The 19285-nt window shown below is 40.6% G+C and overlaps 1 protein-coding gene and 1 pseudogene across 2 annotated transcripts in view; one reads left to right on the top strand and one right to left on the bottom strand.

The window, feature by feature from the left end:
- ZC3H12B (zinc finger CCCH-type containing 12B) overlaps positions 1 to 19285 on the bottom strand; it is a 194537-nt gene that overhangs the window by 135073 nt on the left and 40179 nt on the right. The window lies entirely within an intron of this gene.
- LOC109439766 (extracellular sulfatase Sulf-2 pseudogene) lies at positions 831 to 3387 on the top strand (annotated as a pseudogene).

A 19285-nucleotide genomic window follows, 5' to 3' on the forward strand; every position in this document is an offset into this window, starting at 1 on the left:
AAAAATGACTTGCCTAAATGTCTAACAATCGGGAAGTTATTACATAAACGATAGTATAATTATTGAATTGGTTATTACACAGCCATCAAAAATGTTTACAAATAATTTTAATGACATGGAGGAAACTTTTAAATAAAAACAATGTTAATGAAAAACGGAGAATGAAATTGTTTATCAGTATGATCTAAAATTATGTAGAGCAATATGGATAGAAGGAAAGAAATTCTCTGAAATGATAACTGGTTATCTCAGGCACTGGTAAGGAGTCACTGATGATTTATTGATTTTCTTATTTATATTTTTTGAAGTGTTCTTTTTTTCAGTTCTTTTTTTAATGGATTATTGATATGTATTCTATTTTTAAATTAAAGTTTATTGGGGTGACTTTAAGAGGGAAATTTATATCATTACAGGCCTATCTCAGGAAACAAGACAAATCCCAAATAAATAACCTCACGTTACACCTTAAAGAACTAGAAAAAGAAGAACAAATGAAACCCAAGTCAGAAAGAAGTTTTCTACCACAAATATGTTACTTTTATAATCAGAATAGAACTTTGTTTAAAGAATATCATTCCCAAGCCGGATCCTGCAGCTTCCAGAGGCAGAGCGCTGTCAGGACCCCAGTTCTCTGCTGCTGCCCTATTCTGGGCAGGACTTCAGGGCCAGAGCCATGAGTCTGGGGCAGTGGGGTCCGGCCAGTTGGGCCGCGTGTCTCTCTCCAGCCAGAGATCCGTGAGCAGAGAGGGAAGAGGGCAAAGAAACAAATCCACTAGATGCAACCTCAGACTCCTGCCTCCTGCAAGAAGCAAGGGATCAACAAAAACAAAATGGCACGTCCCGGTCTCCTGCTTTGCCTGCTGTCAGCAAATGTTGTCTCTGTGCTGGGTGGGAGTTCCTGTCATAAAGGCAGGTGTCATAGGGACCCCAGAAACATCCACCCCACCATCATCCTGGTGCTGATGGATGAGCAGTTCATGGAGCTCAGTTCCATGCAGGTGATGAACAAGATCAGGTGCATCACAGTGCAGGGCAGGGAGCCCTTCATCAATGCCTTGGTGACTAGGCCCATTAGTTGCCCCTTGTGCTCCGCTCTCCTAACCAGGAAGTACATCCACAACCACAACACCTACACCAACAACAAGAATTGCTCCTTGCCCTCCTAGCAGGTACAGCATGAGAGCCATACCCTTGCCATGTACGTCAACAGCACAGGCTACCAGACAGTTTTCTTTGGGAAGTAACTGACTGAATACATTGGCTCCTATGTGCCACCAGGCTGGATGGAGTCAGTCAGCCTCTTTAAAAACTCCTGCTTATAACTCCATGCTCTACTGAAACAGGGTGAAGGAGAAGCATGGCTTTGACTACTCCAAGGATTCCCGGACATCATCAGCAATGACAGCGACATTTTCCCACACGTCCAAGATGTACCTGCACTGGCCAGCCCTAATGGTCATCAGCCAGGCAGTCCTACAAAGCCCCAGGACTTAGGCCTTCAGTACTTACGCCTCTTCCACAAAGTGTCGCAGCACATCACTTGGAGCTACAACTATACGCACAACCCTGACAAGCACTGGATCATGCACTACACGAGGCCCATGAAACCCATCCATGGAATTCACCAACATGCTGCAGCAGAAGCGCCTGCAGACCCTCATGTCTGTGGATGACTCCATGGAGACAATTTACAACATGCTGGTGGAGACAGGTGAGCTGGACAATACCTACATCATGTACACCGCTGACCACGGCTACCACATAGGCTAGTTCAGCCTGGTGAAGGGTAAGTCCATGCCTCCATGCCGTATGAGTTTAACATCAGGGTCTGGTTCTACTGAGGGGCCCCAACATGGAGGCTGGCTCGCTGAATCCCCACATTGTCCTCAACACTGACCTGACCCCCGCCATCCTGGACATTGCAGGTCTGGACATCCCATTGGATATGGATGGGGAATCCATCTTCAAGTTTCTGGACACAGAGCAGCGGGTGAATCAGTTTCACTTGAAAAAGAAGATAAGGCTCTGGTGGGACTCCTTCTTGGTGGAAAGAGTCAAACTGCTACACAACAGAGACAATGACAAGGTGGATGCCCAGGACAACTTCCTACCCAAGTACCAGCACGTGAAAGACCTGTGCCAGCATGCCAAATACCAGACCGCGTGTGGGCAGCTGGGACAGAAATGACAGTATGTGAAGGATACCATGGGGACACCGAAGGTGCACAAGTGCAAGGGCCTGGCCCAGCCTGGGGGCAGAGCCCCGTCCAACCTGGTACCCAAGTACTATGGGCAGGGCAGCGAGACCTGCACCTGTGATGCTGGGGACTACCTGCCTGGACATCAGAAAAAGTTCTTCAAGAAGCACAAGGCCGGCTATCCCTGTAATCATTCCATCCACTCAGTGGCCGTCGAGATGGATAGCGAGGTACACCATGTAGATCTGGATGATGTGTCCCAGTTCCACAACCTTACCAAGAAGCACTGACCAGGTCCCTGAGGACCAAGGACAGCAGGGACTTCAGTGGCACTGGAGGCCTTCTGGACTACTCAGCCTCCAACCCATTAAAGTCACACATCGGTGCTACATCTTAGAGAACAACACGGTCCACTGTGACTTGGACTTGTACAAGTCCCTGCAGGCCTGCAAAGAACACAAGCTGCACATTTACCATGAGATCGAAACCCTGCAAAACAAAATTAAGAATCTGATGGAAGTCCAAGGTCACCCGAAGAAAAACCGGCTAGAAGAATGTAATTGTCACAAAATCACCACACCCAGCACAAAGGCCACCTCAAGCATAAAGGCACCAGTCCACATCCTTTCTGAAGGGGCTGCAAGAGAAGGACAAGGTGTAACTGTTGCAGGAGCAGAAGAGGAAACTTCGCAAGCTGCTCAAGCGACTGCAGAACAACAGTGCAGCATGTCAGACTTCACGTGCTTTACCCATGACAACCAGCACTGGCAGACTGCACCTCTCTGGATACTGGAGACCTTCTCTGTCTGCACCAGCACCAATAACAACATGCACTGGTGCATGAGGACAATCAAGGAGACCAACAATTTCCTCTTCTGTGAATTTGCAATTGGCTTCCTCAAATACTTTGATTTCAACACAAACTGATACCAGTTGATGCATTCAGTGAATACACTGGACAGGGAAGTCCTCAGACAGCTACATGTACAGTTCATGGAGCTGAGAAGTTGCAAGGGTTACAAGCAGTGTAACCCCTGCATCCAAACATGGACCTGTGACAAAGACGGAGGGAACTATGAGCAGTACATGTAGTTTCAGCACTGAAAGTGCCCAGAAATAAAGAGACTTTCTTCCAAATCACTGGGACAACTGTGAAAAGGCTGGGAAAGTTAAGCAGCACGAGATGTACCTACTAAAACAGAGGCATCATCTGACTGTACAGACAATGAGAAAACGGATATGATTTCAAGCATATGAAATCAACCTATGCTGTTGGCCAGGAGATCTGAGAGACACAGAACTTGATTTCAGTCAACATGGCAAATTCTCTGGAAGAGAACCACCAGGAGTAATGATACTTCAGGTAGTCTATCTTTGCCCCTGCTTTTACTTTGGATTATACCTCACTGGCTGCACAAAATGCATTTTCATATCAAAAAGTCACCACTGACCCTCTCTGAGAGACTCACAAGGGAAAAAGAACAAAGAGAAAGATTTCTTGGAAATTTCCCTCATGAGTGAAAAGTCATTGGATTTTTTTTTTTTTTAATCATAAGGCAAGAAGCCTGTTTTAAATCCTCTTATTTTTTGGGTTGTCACAAAGAAGGAACTAAGTAGTAGGACAGAGGCAACTTACAGATGCTAGAAATGTTGCACAGAATTTGACAGGGAGTCAACAGCACAAAAGAAGTGACACTTCTCTAGCACTATAACCCTGGCTGCCTCTGAAGGAACTAAATTCACTGTATATGCATGACTATTTATATGAAAACAGCATGGGAACTTTCAGGAGAGTCTAACTAATAAGAAAACCCAATTTTCAAGAATGGTGGTGTCAATAAATGCTCTGTGGACAGTGTAAGAGGAAAAAAATTAAAAACAAATATTATTCCCTTTAATTAAGGTGTTGCTATGTTATCTATTTTTTATTATAAATTTTTCTCATCTCCTTTCCCAACAAAACTATAAGAAGCCTAAGGACAAATGGTATATGTTTTTTTAAAACATATCTGACAAAATTTGGCATAGGACTCTTGTTCAAATTTTTCTAGAAAGCTTCCTAATCCGGTGCTATAATGTTCCTTAAACATACTACAAGCACATAAATATTCATGCAGAGCTACTTTTAAGGGGGAAGATGTTGCTACCTCTTTCTCAGAGTCATATAAGCCAGACCAACAATAAGGAATCTCATAAAGCAGTAGAGGTCAATAGCTAGTTTTTAACAAAGCAGGATGAATTTAATGTCCAAATGAAGTAAAATATATGCATGCATTTTAAGTTTCCATACTAGTAAAAGGCACCTTATATTCTCTATATGCTTTTTTTAAAATCAGTGTATCACTTCCCACTTCCCCTGAATGTGATACAAGAAATCCATTGCACAATCTATTTCGACGGTGAAAAGCCAGGAAAGAAAAAGAAAAGGGAAAATATGAAGTGTAAGGAAAAAATATGGTGAATGTTTAAATTAAAAAAGCATTTATTACAGTAAAAGACACATTACCATTAATCCCCCTCAAAATACTCCTCCTCACTTAAAACATACTTATCCCATCATTCTTGCCACTTTCTGAGGCATTTCTGGAAGTCCTCTTTCGTGTCTTTAGTTGCACTGTTGTGGCTGCCTCGATGTCCTGAATCGATTCAAAATGTTTTCCTTTCATGGTCATTTTGACTTTGGGGAAGAGCCAGAAGTCACATGGTGCCAGATCCAGTGAATAAGGTGGATGAGGACACACTGTAATGTTTTCATTTGATCGAAATTGCTGAACCAGAAGCAACTTGTGAAACGGAGCATTGTCATGATGGAGGATGAAGTAAAGACACTCACAAAAGATGATTCCAGAACTCCTTCAGAAAGTGGCAAGAATGATGGGATAAGTGTATTTGAAGTGAGGGGGAGTATTTTGAGGTGTATTAATGGCAATGTGTCTTTTACTGTAATATTTTTTTTAATTTAAATAGGCACCATGTTTTGTGATCATACCTCATATGGAAGTTTAGTATTTAATAGTTTGTGGTACTTGTGATTAAATGGTAAACTTCACTGTGCCTTTCCCCTCAAATTCTGCTCGGTCTAAGGAGGACTACACGGGATACTGGTAGGAGTTCCATATGAATTGTTCTCCTCTCCCGTTATTCTTTCTCTCACAGTTTAGTTGAGGAAATAGATGACAGAAATTTAGCCACTTGTTTCTAAGAGTAAAGAAAAAACTGAAATGAAAACTACAATTAATGGAAACACAGTCAAGGTATGGCATTTCTTGTGGGTAATAGTTTTCTACCTATATTTATGAAAAATATAAGTATTATGCTACAAAATAAAACACTTTAGATATTTTATGTCCTTATGGATACATATTAAAACATACCATTTATTAAAATGTAAATAATTAATTAGGTTTTTAAAAATTAAATATCAAACTCCCACTAAATAAGTTGTAAATAATTAAATTTAATAAAAATAGGTAGTTATTACAGGGGAAATGCATTCTAGTACTTTTTGTTTTAACAAAAAGAGTACTGGTTATAAATACAGTAATTTGTAGCTCAAACATAAGAATAAAGACGTTTTTCATATGTTGGTTATATAAAACATCATCTCTCTTTTTCATAATTCTGTTCTTTTAAAAAACAGATAATTTGATACTGGTTACATTTACTTTCACATATTTATTTTCCAGTTTTGGTGGAAGTGTTTAGAAGTTTTTCATGAATCCTTTCCACTTTTCAGGTTACTTACTACTTTAGTTACCTACCTGTAAAATATTAGAGGTAAAGGAAACTAGTTTGTCCTAATTTATATCACACGTTTCTTAGAAGCAAATGTGCTAATTACATGAAACTTTATATGATTTGCTTAAATAATAATAGCTTCAAATGCAATAAGATACAATATTTACATTATAATAGTGGACTATGGGAGTTTATGGGGAAATATTTCTCAAAATGATAAAGGAAACAAATCTGAAGTATAACTAGTCATAGTTTATTTCTCTATTAAATATTTTCATGCTTGAAAAAATAACAAATGTGAGAAAACATTCAGAAGGTAGAAATCCTGGGCAGGGTAGATGCCTGAAGAGATGGGTACCAGCCAATCCAGAGAAACTCAGGGTTGGGGAAAATACCCATTGAGACTAAGATATCCTTCTCAATCTGCTTCTCAAGTTCCCAAATTGGGAAGCTTTGTGGAAGAAGGGACAAGTGTGCCCTTGGCGTTTATGTAGCACTGAGGAAAGTTAAAGGTGAGATTTAATGAGCTTCATGGTCAGAAATAAAAGTAGAAAGCAAAAATCTTGCAGAGCTTTTAGTTACTATCTCAAAGTGAAACAGGAACTGAAGAAGAGAGATCGTGGCTATGAGAATTTTACTAGATTCTACGATTTTTGTAACATCATCCCCTAGACTGTGATCTGCTCAAGAGCTGTAATGTTCTTAAATAGGCTGTGATATTCAAAAGCTTATCCATCTTTATATCCCAAGAGCTAGTACAGTATCTAACATATTATGAACACCTAATAACAAATGATTGCAGAAATAAACTGACTTATTTGTTTGTTTTAATTCTCTGTTCCCAAGAATAATTAGAATTAAACTACAAAAAACTAACCAAAGAACAAATGGGACATCCAAGATGGTGGAGTAGATAAACACTGTGCCTGCTTCCTTCTGTGAACACATTAAAATTACAACTAGATTATAAAATAATCAACCAGGAGAACCATCTGAAGTCTGGCTAAACAGAGGTTTTATAACTAAGGATATAAAGAAGCAGCCATGTCCAGACCAGTAGGAGGGGTGGCGACATGGAAATGGCTAATCCCAAACCTCTGTGTGGCGGTTGAGAACCTGGATGGATGTCTTGGCTACAGAGGATCCTGCCAGAGGAGTGAGGGACCGCAGCCCCATACCAGCCTCCCCAGCCCAGAGTACTGGTGCCAGAAAGAGGAGCCCCCACAACATATGGCTGTGAAAAACAGTGGGAATTCCAACCATCCAGGTGGACAGAAGGCTATGGGAAACCCAGGCATCCTCTTAAAAGGCCTGCCCACAGATTCACTCGCTTGCAGGCATTCACCCTGGGCTCCAACAAAGGGACAGTGACTTGGGAGGTGTCGGAGGCATACGGGGGTCAGACTGAGCTGTGTGGCTTCAGGGCAGGGCTGGAGGACAGACACCATTTTCCCTGTGAGGGGTCCTACTCCTATGAAGCCAACAGGCAGGCGCCATCTTTCCCATGTTGAGTCCTCCCTCCACAGGCCAAATTTGAATCTGATTGGCCTGGTGAGCTCCACTGCTGCTGACTCACTGGGACCCCACCCTACACAACTCCCCCAACGCCAGAGGCATTTTCTCAGGAGCAGCCAGCCCCACCCACATTGTACACTTTCTTGCAAAATTATTGGAGTCAGCCCGTTCCAGGTGGGTGGTGACTGACCTCAGTGTGCCTTGCGACTTTTGCTGAGTAGTTCCAGGTTTAACACTGGCACCAAACCAGAGTCTACACTAACTGGTGACCACAAATCTTCCCACACTACTGACTCCCTGAGGCCCTGACTCACCCAAATTCACGTACCACACGAGGCTTTATCAGTGACTGAAACTTAACGGAGCCAGCAGGAGGCAGCAGACTTTGGGGTGTCCTGGCTTTTTGAAGAGACACCCAAGGCCCAGCATTAGTGGTAGCCATCTTTGAATTGCAGTGTGTCTTCTCCTATTTGCCTCCAATTTTAGCACAGGCGATGAACAACTGTGGATAGCTTTATAGCTCCTACCAGATAGTCCCCAGGTGGTCGCAGGCAGTGGGTGACCTGGACCTGCACTGAAGACCCTCCCCAGAGTCCCCAGAACCAACATACTTGGAGGGGGGGCTTCACACCACAGCAGAGTACAACCCAATTAGCCCTACAAGTGGCACACACAAAGGGAGGTCTCAACAGGTACCAGAGCCTGCTGTGGAGAATCTCACTCAGTGGGGTAAGCCCCCACCACAGCATCCCATAAGCTGTGGACATGGCCAAACCCCACAGCCAATCAGCCTGAGGGCCAATCCTACCCACGGACATGCCAATAGCAATCAAGGCTCAACTATAAAAGGAGGGCACACACAATGGACACTCCTGGAGCACTCAGAGCAGGTGACCAGAGAGACTGTGCCAGGGCCCCATAGGGCACCTACTACATAAAGCCATCCGGCCAAGACTGAGAGACAACAGATCTACCAAATTCATAGAAATAAACACAGAGAGGCAGCCAAAATGAGAAAACAAAGAAATATGTCCCAAGTGAAAGAACAGGAGAAAATTCCAGAAAAAGAACTAGACAAAATGGAGGCAGGCAACCTACCAGAGAGAGTTCAAAACAATGGTTATAAGGATGCTCAAGGAACTTAGTGAGAACTTCAACAAAGACATAGCAAGCATAAAGAGGACATAGAAACCATTGTTTTTAAAAACGACAGTCATAAGTGAAGAAGACAATAACTGAAATGAAGAATGCACTAGAAGTAATCACCGGCAGACTACAAGAAGCAGAAAATCGAATCAGTAATTTGGAAGACAAGGTAACAGAAAACACCCAAACAGAACAGCAAATGGGAAAAAGAATTGGAAAAAAAAGAGCATAGTTTAAGAGACATCTGGGACAACAGCAACAGTAACAACATTCGCATCATAGGGGTACCAGAAGGAGAAGAGACAAAGCAAGAGATTGAGAACCTACTTGAAGAAATAATGACTGAAAACTTTCCTAACCTGGCAAGGAAAATAGACATACAAGTCCAGGAAGAGCAGAGAGTCCCAAACAGGTGAACCTAAACAGGCCCACACTAAGACACATTATAATGAAAATGGCAAAAGTTAAAGACCAAGAGAGAATCCTAAAAGCAGAAAGAGAAAGGCAACTAGTAACTTATCAGGGAGCCCCTATAAGAGTGTCAGTTCATTTCTCAATACAAACTTTGCAGGCCAGAAAGGATTGGCACAAAATATTCAACAGGATGGCGGAAAAATTGCGGAGTGAGGAGAGCCTCTGTAAAGCTCCCCTGGAATTTACAAAGAATCGAACAACAAAAACTCCACAAAGGACTCCCTGCACAGCAGACAGGCAAGACGAAGAGGCCCACTACCGACTGAAATCACCTACAGGTGGGAGATTCGCACGAGTGGGGGGAGGAGGAAAGGGAGAAGTGCGCGGAGACGGAGCCGCGCGCGCGCAGGACGCAGACCCAGCTCAGTGCGCCGAGCTCGCTGCTTCCCGAAACTACCACAGCTGCGAGTGAGGGAAGAACTCGGACTGCTAGGGCTCCGCCAGGGCTCCACAGGGCTGAGGGGACAGCACATAACACGGCTGAACCCAACGCTCACTGCAGAGACCTCGGAGAAAAGACTGAGGGAAAAAGGCTGAAAACGGTGGTTTAAGCCCGCACGGCCGAGCAGAGAATGGAGCCATAGGCACTGAGACTAGCCGCCCCCTCCCTCCCCTCTCAGAGCTCGCCCCGCCCCCACCTGCCCGGTGCTAGAAGCGAAACAGTAGCAGTGTCAGATCAAAACAACAGAAAATTTGCTATTTTGAGAACTGTGTACCGCAGACACAAATTCACAGCCCAACTAGTTCCAGCAAAGGGGAGAGAGCTGTGGAAGCAGGATCGGCTGTGGTGGTGGTCGAGGCCATTGCTCTGGGCCACCTCTCACAACTCACCCCGCCCCTGACCCCACCTATCTGGGCTGATCCCTGCAGGAGTAATCAGAACTGCTGAAACATACGGGCTCTGAATCAGCAGCTGGAAGAGCTTTGGAACATCAAAAGCTCTCCGCATACCCCCCGGGACACTGCGCCCTGTGACCTAGACGAACTATAAATAGAGGAGAAGCCCGTCTCCCAGGGAATCCCCCCATTGTGTGAGAAATTGGAATAGTGCAGAGAAAACAGCACTACCGTGTGGGAGAAGACAAATAAGTTGCAGTTGGAGAAATAATAAAACATTCTACCAACAAGTACTGGCAAACAAAAGAAAGACCGCTTTCTATCAACCTGTTGCAGAAGTCACTCCTGTAGATGTCTAGGAAGAGAAATAGTAAACCAGTAATTGCCATGAATAACCAAGGAAACAAGATAGCTCAGAAAGAAAGTGAAAAATCTCCAGAGAAGGGACTTAAAGATACAGAAATATGTGACTTAAATGACAGAGAATTCAAGATTGCAGTTCTGAAAAAACTCAACGAGATACAAGAAAACACAGATAGGCAGTTAAATGAACTCAGAAACTCAATCAAAGAACAGTATGAGCATTTTACGAAAGAGATTGAAATCTTAAAAAAGAACCAAATAGAATTTCTGGAGATTAAGAACTCAATAGAAGAAATTAAGAATGAAATAACCAGCTTAGGTAGTAGAGTTGACCAGATGGAGGAAAGAATCAGTGACATCGAAGATAGAAACATGGAAATGACACAGATAGAAGAAGAAAGAGACTTGAGACTTAAAAGAAATGAAAGAACTCTACAAGAACTTTCTGACTCCATCAGAAAGAGCAATATAAGAATAATGGGCATACCAGAAGGAGAAGAAAGAGAGAAGGGAACAGAGAATATATTCAAACAAATTGTCGATGAGAACTTCCCAAATTTGTGGACAGAACTGGACCCTCGAATCCAAGAAGCAAATAGAACACCTAGTTACCTCAATCCCAACAGGCCTTCTCCAAGGCACATTGTATTGAAGCTGTCTAAAATCAACGACAAAGAAAGAATCCTCAAGGCAGCCAGGGAAAAGAAGACGGTAACATACAAAGGAAAGCCCATTAGATTATCATCAGATTTTTCAGCAGAAACTCTACAAGCCAGGAGGGAGTGGAACCAAATATTCAAACTATTGAAAGAGAGAAATCATGAGCCAAGAATAATATATCCAGCAAAGATATCCTTTAGATATGAAGGAGGAATAAAGACCTTTCCAGACATACAGAAGCTGAGGGAATTTTCTAATACACGACCTGCACTACAAGAAATACTAAAGGAGGCTATTCGACCACCATCAACAGGGACAATTTGTGGTAACCAAAACTCAAAAAGGGGGAGAGTAAAGGCCTGAACCGGAATATGGGAATGGAGAAAGTAAGCGTGCTGAAGAAAATGGAATACTCTAAATATCAAACTTTCTTTTACATAAACTTAAGGGTAACCACTCAAAATAAATCCAGAATTGAAATATATACTGATATAAAAGAAGAAACAGAGGGAAACATCATAGAATACCACCACACAGAAATAATAGACAACAACAAAAAGGCAAAGAAACAATGGAGACACACCCTTACCAGAAAACTAACGATAGAATGACAGGAGATCCTCACATATCAATAATCACCCTAAATGTAAATGGACTGAACTCACCAATAAAAAGGCACAGAGTAGCAGATTGGATCAAAAAACTAAACCCAACCATATGCTGTCTCCAAGAGACACATCTCAGCTACAAGGAAAAGCATAGACTCAAAGTGAAAGGGTGGAAATTGACACTCCAAGCAAATGGTACCCAGAGAAAATCAGGTGTAGCCATAATGATATCAGATGAAACAGACTTCAAGGTGAAAAAGATAACAAGAGACAAAGATGGACATTTCATAATGGTGAAGGGGACTGTACAACAAGAAGACATAACAGTCATCAATATTTATGCCCCCAATCAGGGAGCACCGAAATACACCAAGCAACTACTAACAGAACTAAAGGGAGAAATTGACCAAAACACAATTATACTAGGGGACTTGAATACATCATTGACAGCTATGGATAGATCATCGAAACAGAAAATAAATAACGAAATAGTAGTCCTAAATGACACATTAGATGAAATGGACATAATTGACATTTATAGAGCACTTCATCCTAAAACATCAGACTATACATTCTTTTCTAGTGTACACGGAACATTCTCAAGGATAGACCATATATTGGGACATAAAATCAGTCTCAACAAATTTAAGAAGATTGAAATCATACCATGCATATTCTCTGATCACAAGGCTTTGAAATTGGATATCAACTGTAAAAAGAAAGCGGGAAAAAACACAAATACATGGAGATTAAACAACATACTTTTAAAGAAGGACTGGGTCAAAGAAGAAATTAGAGAAGAGATCAAAAGATACATAGAAACAAATGACAATGAAAATACATCCTACCAAAATTTTTGGGATGCAGCGAAAGCAGTTTTAAGAGGGAAATTTATCTCATTACAGGCCTATCTCAAGAAACAAGAAAACTCTCAAATAAATAACCTCATGTTACACCTTAAAGAACTAGAAAAAGAAGAACAAGTAAAACCCAAGGTCAGCAGAAGAAAGGAAATAATAAAAATTAGAGCAGAACTAAATGAAATAGAGAACAAAAAGACAATAGAAAAAATTAATGTGACAAAGAGCTGGTTCTTTGAAAAGATTAACAAAATTGACAAACCCTTGGCTAGACTTACTAAGATAAAAAGAGAGAAGACACTGATTAACAAAATCAGAAACGTAAAAGGGGAAGTTATCACGGACACCACAGAAATACAAAGGATCATCCAAGAATACTATGAAGGACTATATGCCACCAAATTCAACAACCTAGAAGAAATGGACAAGTTCTTAGAAACATATAGCCTTCCAAGGCTGAACCATGAAGAACTGGAAAATCTAAACAGACCGATCACCAGTAACGAAATTGAATCAGTCATCCAAAACCTTCCCAAAAGCAAAAGTCCGGGACCAGATGGCTTCACTAGTGAATTCTACCAAACCTTCAAAGAGGATCTAATACCAATTCTGCACAAACTCTTCCAAAAAATTGAAGAAGAGACAGTACTCCCTAACTCATTTTATGAGGCCAACATTACCCTGATACCAAAACCTGGTAAGGACAGCACAAAAAAAGAAAACTACAGACCAATATCTCTAATGAATACCGATGCAAAAATCCTAAATAAAATTCTAGCAAATCGAATACAACAATACATTAAAAAGATTATTCATCACGACCAAGTGGGGTTCATCCCCGGGGCAGAAGGATGGTTCAACATACGCAAATCCATCAATGTGATACATCACATAAACAAAATAAAGGACAAAAATCATATGATTCTATCAATTGATGCAGAAAAAGCATTTAACAAGATACAACATCCATTTATGATTAAAACACTTAATAAAATGGGTATAGAAGGAAAATACCTTAACATAATAAAGGCCATATATGACAAGCCCTCTGCTAATCTCATAATTAATGGAGAAAAACTGAAGCCCTTTGCTTTACGTTCAGGAACACGACAGGGCTGTCCCCTATCACCTCTGCTTTTCAACATAGTGTTGGAAGTCCTTGCCAGAGCAATCAGGCAAGAGAAAGAAATAAAAGGCATCCAAATTGGGAATGAAGAAGTTAAATTATCACTCTTTGCAGATGACATGATGCTATATATAGAAAACCCTAAAGACTCCACCAAAAAGCTATTAGAAACAATCAACGAATACAGTAAAGTTGCCGGCTACAAAATCAACGCACAAAAGTCCATTGCCTTCCTATATACTAACAATGAAATCTCAGAAAAAGAAATACAAAAAACAATTCCTTTTGCAATTGCAGCAAAAAGAATAAAATACCTAGGAATAAACTTAACCAAGGATGTGAAAGACCTATATGCTGAAAACTATAAGACATTTTTGAAAGAAATTGAAGAAGACACAAAGAAATGGAAAGACATTCCGTGCTCATGGATTGGAAGAATCAACATAGTTAAAATGGCCATATTACCCAAAGCAATATACAGATTCAATGCAATCCCCATCAAAATCCTAATGGTATATTTTAAAGAAATAGAACAAAAAATCATCAGATTTGTTTGGAACCACAAAAGACCCCGAATAGCCAAAGGAATCTTAAGAAAAAAGAACTATAATGGAGGTATCACACTTCCTGACTTTGGCCTGTACTACAGGGCCACAATAATCAAAACAGCATGGTATTGGCAGAAAAACAGACACATAGACCAATGGAATAGAATTGAGAACCCAGAAATAAAACCACATAAATATGGACAGATCATTTTTGACAAAGAAGCTAAAAACATACAATGGAGCAAAGACAGCCTCTTCAATAAATGGTGCTGGGAGAATTGGATAGCCACGTGCAAAAGAATGAAACTGGACTGCTATTTGTCACCATGTACCAAAGTTAATTCAAAATGGATCAAAGACTTAAGCATAAGACCTCACACAATAAACTGCATAGAAGAAAACATAGGTACTAAACTTATGGACCTTGGGTTCAAAGAGCATTTTATGAACTTGACTCCAAAGGCAATGGAAGTAAAAGCTAAAATAAACTAATGGGACTATATGAAACTTAAAAGCTTCTGCACAGCAAAAGAAACCATTGACAAAATAAAGAGGCCACCAACTGAATGGGAGAAGATTTTTGCAAACAGTGCCTCCGATAAGGGGCTAGTATCCAGAATATACAAGGAACTCATGCAACTCAACAACAAAAATACAAACAACCCAATTGAAAAATGGGCAGAGGACTTGAAGAGACATTTCTCCAAAGAGGACATACAAATGGCAAATAAACATATGAAAAAATGCTCAACATCACTAATCATCAGAGAAATGCAAATCAAAACCACAATGAGATATCACCTCACCCCAGTCAGAATGTCGATCATCAACAAGACAAATAGTAACAAATGTTGGAGAGGCTGTGGAGAAAAAGGAACCCTCATACACTGTGGGTGGGAATGCAGACTGGTGCAGCCGTTATGGAAGGCAGTGTGGAGGTTCCTCAAAGAATTACGAATAGAATTGCCGTATGACCCAGCAATCCCTCTCCTGGGTATCTACCCAAAAAATCTGAAAACATTTAGAGATAAAGACACGTGTGCTCCAATGTTCATTGCAGCTTTGTTTACGGTGGCCAAGACATGGAAACAACCAAAATGTCCTTCGATAGATGAATGGATAAAGAAGTTGTGGTACATATACACAATGGAATACTATTCGGCAGTGAGAAAAGATGATATAGGAACATTTGTGACAACATGGATGGATCTTGAGAGAGTAATGCTGAGCGAAACAAGTCAGACAGAAAAAGCAGAGAACCATGTGATTTCACTGATATGTGGTATATAAACCAAAAACAACAAAAGAACAAGACAAACAAATGAGAAACAGAAACTCATAGACACGGACAATAGTTTAGTGGTTGCCAGAGGGTAAGGGGGGTGGGGGGGGGAGGTGAGGGTAAGGGGGATCGAATATATGGTGATGGAAGAACTGACTCTGGGTGATGAACACACAATGGGATTTATAGATGATGTAATACAGAATTGTACACCTGAAATCTATGTAATTTTACTAACAATTGTCACCCCAATAAATTTAATTAAAAAAAAAAAAATATTCAACAGGATGACAACCAAGGACCTACAACCAAGGGTACTCTTCCCAGCATAGTTATCATTTAAAATCGAAGGACAGATAAAGAGCTTCCCAGACAAGAAAAAGCTAAAGGAATTCATCACCAGGGACTTCTAAAGAAGGGGGGAAAAAAGATCAAAATTATGAATAATAAAATGGTAATAGTTACATAACTATCAACAATTACTTTCAATGTAAATGGATTAAATGTTCCAATCAAAAGACATACCATGTTTTCCTGAAAATAAGACCTAGCCATACAATCAGCTATAATGAATCTTTTGGAGTAAAAATTAACATAAGACCCAATCTTATTTTACTATAATATAAAAACGGGTCTTATGTAACATAATATAAGACCAATTCTTATATTAAGTTTTGCTCCAAAAGACACATTAGAGCTGATTGTCCGGCTAGGTCTTATTTTCAGGAAAGCTGAATGGATAAGAAAACAAAACCCTTATATATGTTGTCTAAAAAAGACTCACTGCAGATTGAAAGATACACACAGAAAGTAAAGGGACAGGAAAAGTTATTTCATGAAAATGAAAATGAAAATGAAAAAAGAAAAAAAAAAACAGAGCTGAAGTAGCAATACTTATACCAGACAAAATAGACTTTAAAAGAAAGGCTACAATCCCTCTCCTCGGTATCTACCCCAAAAATCTGAAAACACTTATCCATAAAGACATATGTACTCCAACGTTCACTGCAGCTTCATTTATGGTGGCCAAGACAGGTAAACAAACAAAATCTCCTTTGATAGATGAATGGATAAAGCAGTTGTGGTATATATACACAATGCAATACTATTCGGCCATAAGAAAAGATGAAATAGTACCATTTGCGACAACATGGATGGATCTTGAGATTATAACGCTGAGCAAAATAAGTCAGACAGAAAAAGTAGAGAACCATATGAGTTCTCTGATATGTGGTATATAAAACTGAAAACAACAAAAGAACAAGACAAACAAATGAAGAAACAAAAACTCATAGACATAGACAAGAGTTTAGTGGTTACCAGAGGGTAAGGGGGGAGTTGTAGAAGAGGGTAAACAGGATCAAATATATGGTGATGGAAGGAGAACTGACTCTGGGTGGTGAGCACACAATGTAATATATAGACGATGTATTACAGCATTGTACACCTGAAATCTAAGTAACTTTACTAACAATTGTAACCCTAATAAACTTAAAAAGGAGGAGGAGGAGGAGGAGGAGGAGGAGGAGGAGGAGGAGGAGGAGGAGGAGGAGGAGGAGGAGGAGGAGGAGGAGGAGAAGAAGAAGAAGAAGAAGAAGAAGAAGAAGAAGAAGAAGAAGAAGAAGAAGAAGAAGAAGAAGAAGAAGAAGAAGAAGAAGGGACAAAGAAAGACCCAATGATCCCACTTCTGGTATTAATCCAAAGAAACCAAATGCACTACTTCAAGGGGACATGTGCATCCATATGTTCATTGCAGCATTGTTTACAATGGCCAAGATGTGGAGGCAGTCTGGGTGTCTGTTGATGGGTGAATGGATAAAGAGGAAGTGGTACATATATACAATGGAATATTGCTTGGCTTGGAAGGTAATGGGTTCTTGCCATCTGTGGCAGCATGGATGGACCTGCAGGGTATTGTGCTGAGTGTAGTATGTCAGACAGAAACACAAATGCAATGTGATTTCACTTATATGTGGAATCAAAAGAACAGAAATAAATTCATAGATACAGAAAACAGTTTGACGGTTGCTAGATGGGAGTGGGGTTGGGGGTCTGGGTGAAAAAGGGAAAGGGATTAAGAAGTACAAATTGTTTGTTAAAAAGTAGTTATGGGGGGGCAGCCAGTTGACTCAGTTGATTAGAGCGCAGTGCTCATAACACCAAGGCTGCCAGTTCGATTCCCATATGGGCCAGTGACCTGCACCCTCCACAACTACATTGAAAAAACAATGACTTGGGGCAGCCGGATGGCTCAGTTGGTTAGGGCGTGAGCTCTGAACAAAAGGGTTGCCAGTTCGATTCCCACATGGGCCAGTAAGCTGCACCCTCCACAACTAGATTGAAGACAACAAGCTGCCGCTGAACTGCCAGAGGGATGGCCGGATAACTCAGTTGATTATAGCGCGAACTCTCAACAATAAGGTTGCTGGTTCAATTCCCGCATGGGATAGTGGGCTGCGCCCCCTGCAACTAACATTGAAAACAACAACTGGACTTGGAACTGAGGTGCACCTTCTACAACTAGATTGAAGGACAACGACTTGGAGCTGATGGGCCCTGGGGAACACTGTTCCCCAATATTCCCCAATAAAATTAAAAACAAAAACAAATACAAAAAAACGACTTGACTTGGAGCTGAGCTGCACCCTCCACAACTAGATTGAAAACAATGACTGACTTGGAGCTGATGGGTCCTGGAAAAACACACTGTTCCCCAATATTCACTCCCCCCCAAAAAAAGCAGTTATGGGGACATAGGGTATAGCATAAGCAATATAGTCAATAACATTGTAATAACTATGTATGGTGTCAGAGGGGTAGTAGATTTGCTGGGGTGATAGATGGGAGGGGGTTGCCAGCAGCGTGAAAAAGGTGAAGGGATTAAGAAGTACAAATGGTAGCTACAAAATAGGCATGGGCATGTGAAGTACAGCATAAGGAATGTACTCAATGATATGGTAATAACTATGTATAGTGCTAGGTGGATACAGGACTAGTCAGGGGGATCACTTCTTAAATTATACAAAAGTCTAATCACTATGCTGTACACCTGAAACTAATATAAAATAATATTGAATGTCAACTTTAACTGACAAATTTAAAAAGGGGGGCAAGGAGCAGGGGAATAAGAGGTCCAAATTTCCAGGTATAAAACTAATAAGTCATGGGGATGTAATGTACAGAACGGTGAATATAGTCAATACTATTGTGAAAGCGTTGTACAGTGTAAGAAGGTTGCTGGACTTATGGTGATCACTTCTTCAGGTATATACATATTGAATAACTATGGTGCATGCCTGAAACTAATATAATATTTATGTCAACTATATTTTTAATAAATTATTTTAAAAGAGCAAACAAGACAAAATAGAAATACTCTCACAAATATAGACAAAACTGATGGTTGCCAGAGGGGAGGGGGTTGGGGAATGGGTGAAAAAAGTGAAGAGGAGCTCCAATGTTCACTGCAGCTTTGTTTACAGTGGCCAAGACATGGAAACAACCAAAATGTCCTTCGATAGATGAATGGATAAAAATTGTGGTATATATACACAATGGAATACTATTCGGTGGTAAGAAAAGATGAAATAGGAACATTTGTGACAACATGGATAGATCTTGAGAGTATAATGCTAAGCGAAATAAGTCAGACAGAAAAAGCAGAGAACCATATGATTTCACTGATATGTGGTATATAAACCAAAAACAACAAAAGAACAAGACAAAAAAGTGAAGAGGAACAACAGGTACAAACTTCCAATTACAAAATACATAAACCATGAGGATGTAGTGTATAGTACAAGGAATAGAGTCAATCATATCATAATAACTTTGCATGGTGACAGATTATTACTAGACTTATCATGATGATCACATTGTAAAGTATATAAATGCTGAATCACTATATTGTACACCTGAAATATAATATCC

Source organism: Rhinolophus sinicus, chromosome 18 (genome assembly GCF_057876585.1).
Source record: "Rhinolophus sinicus isolate RSI-liver-muscle chromosome 18, RSI-T2T, whole genome shotgun sequence".
Lineage (NCBI taxonomy): Eukaryota > Metazoa > Chordata > Mammalia > Chiroptera > Rhinolophidae > Rhinolophus > Rhinolophus sinicus.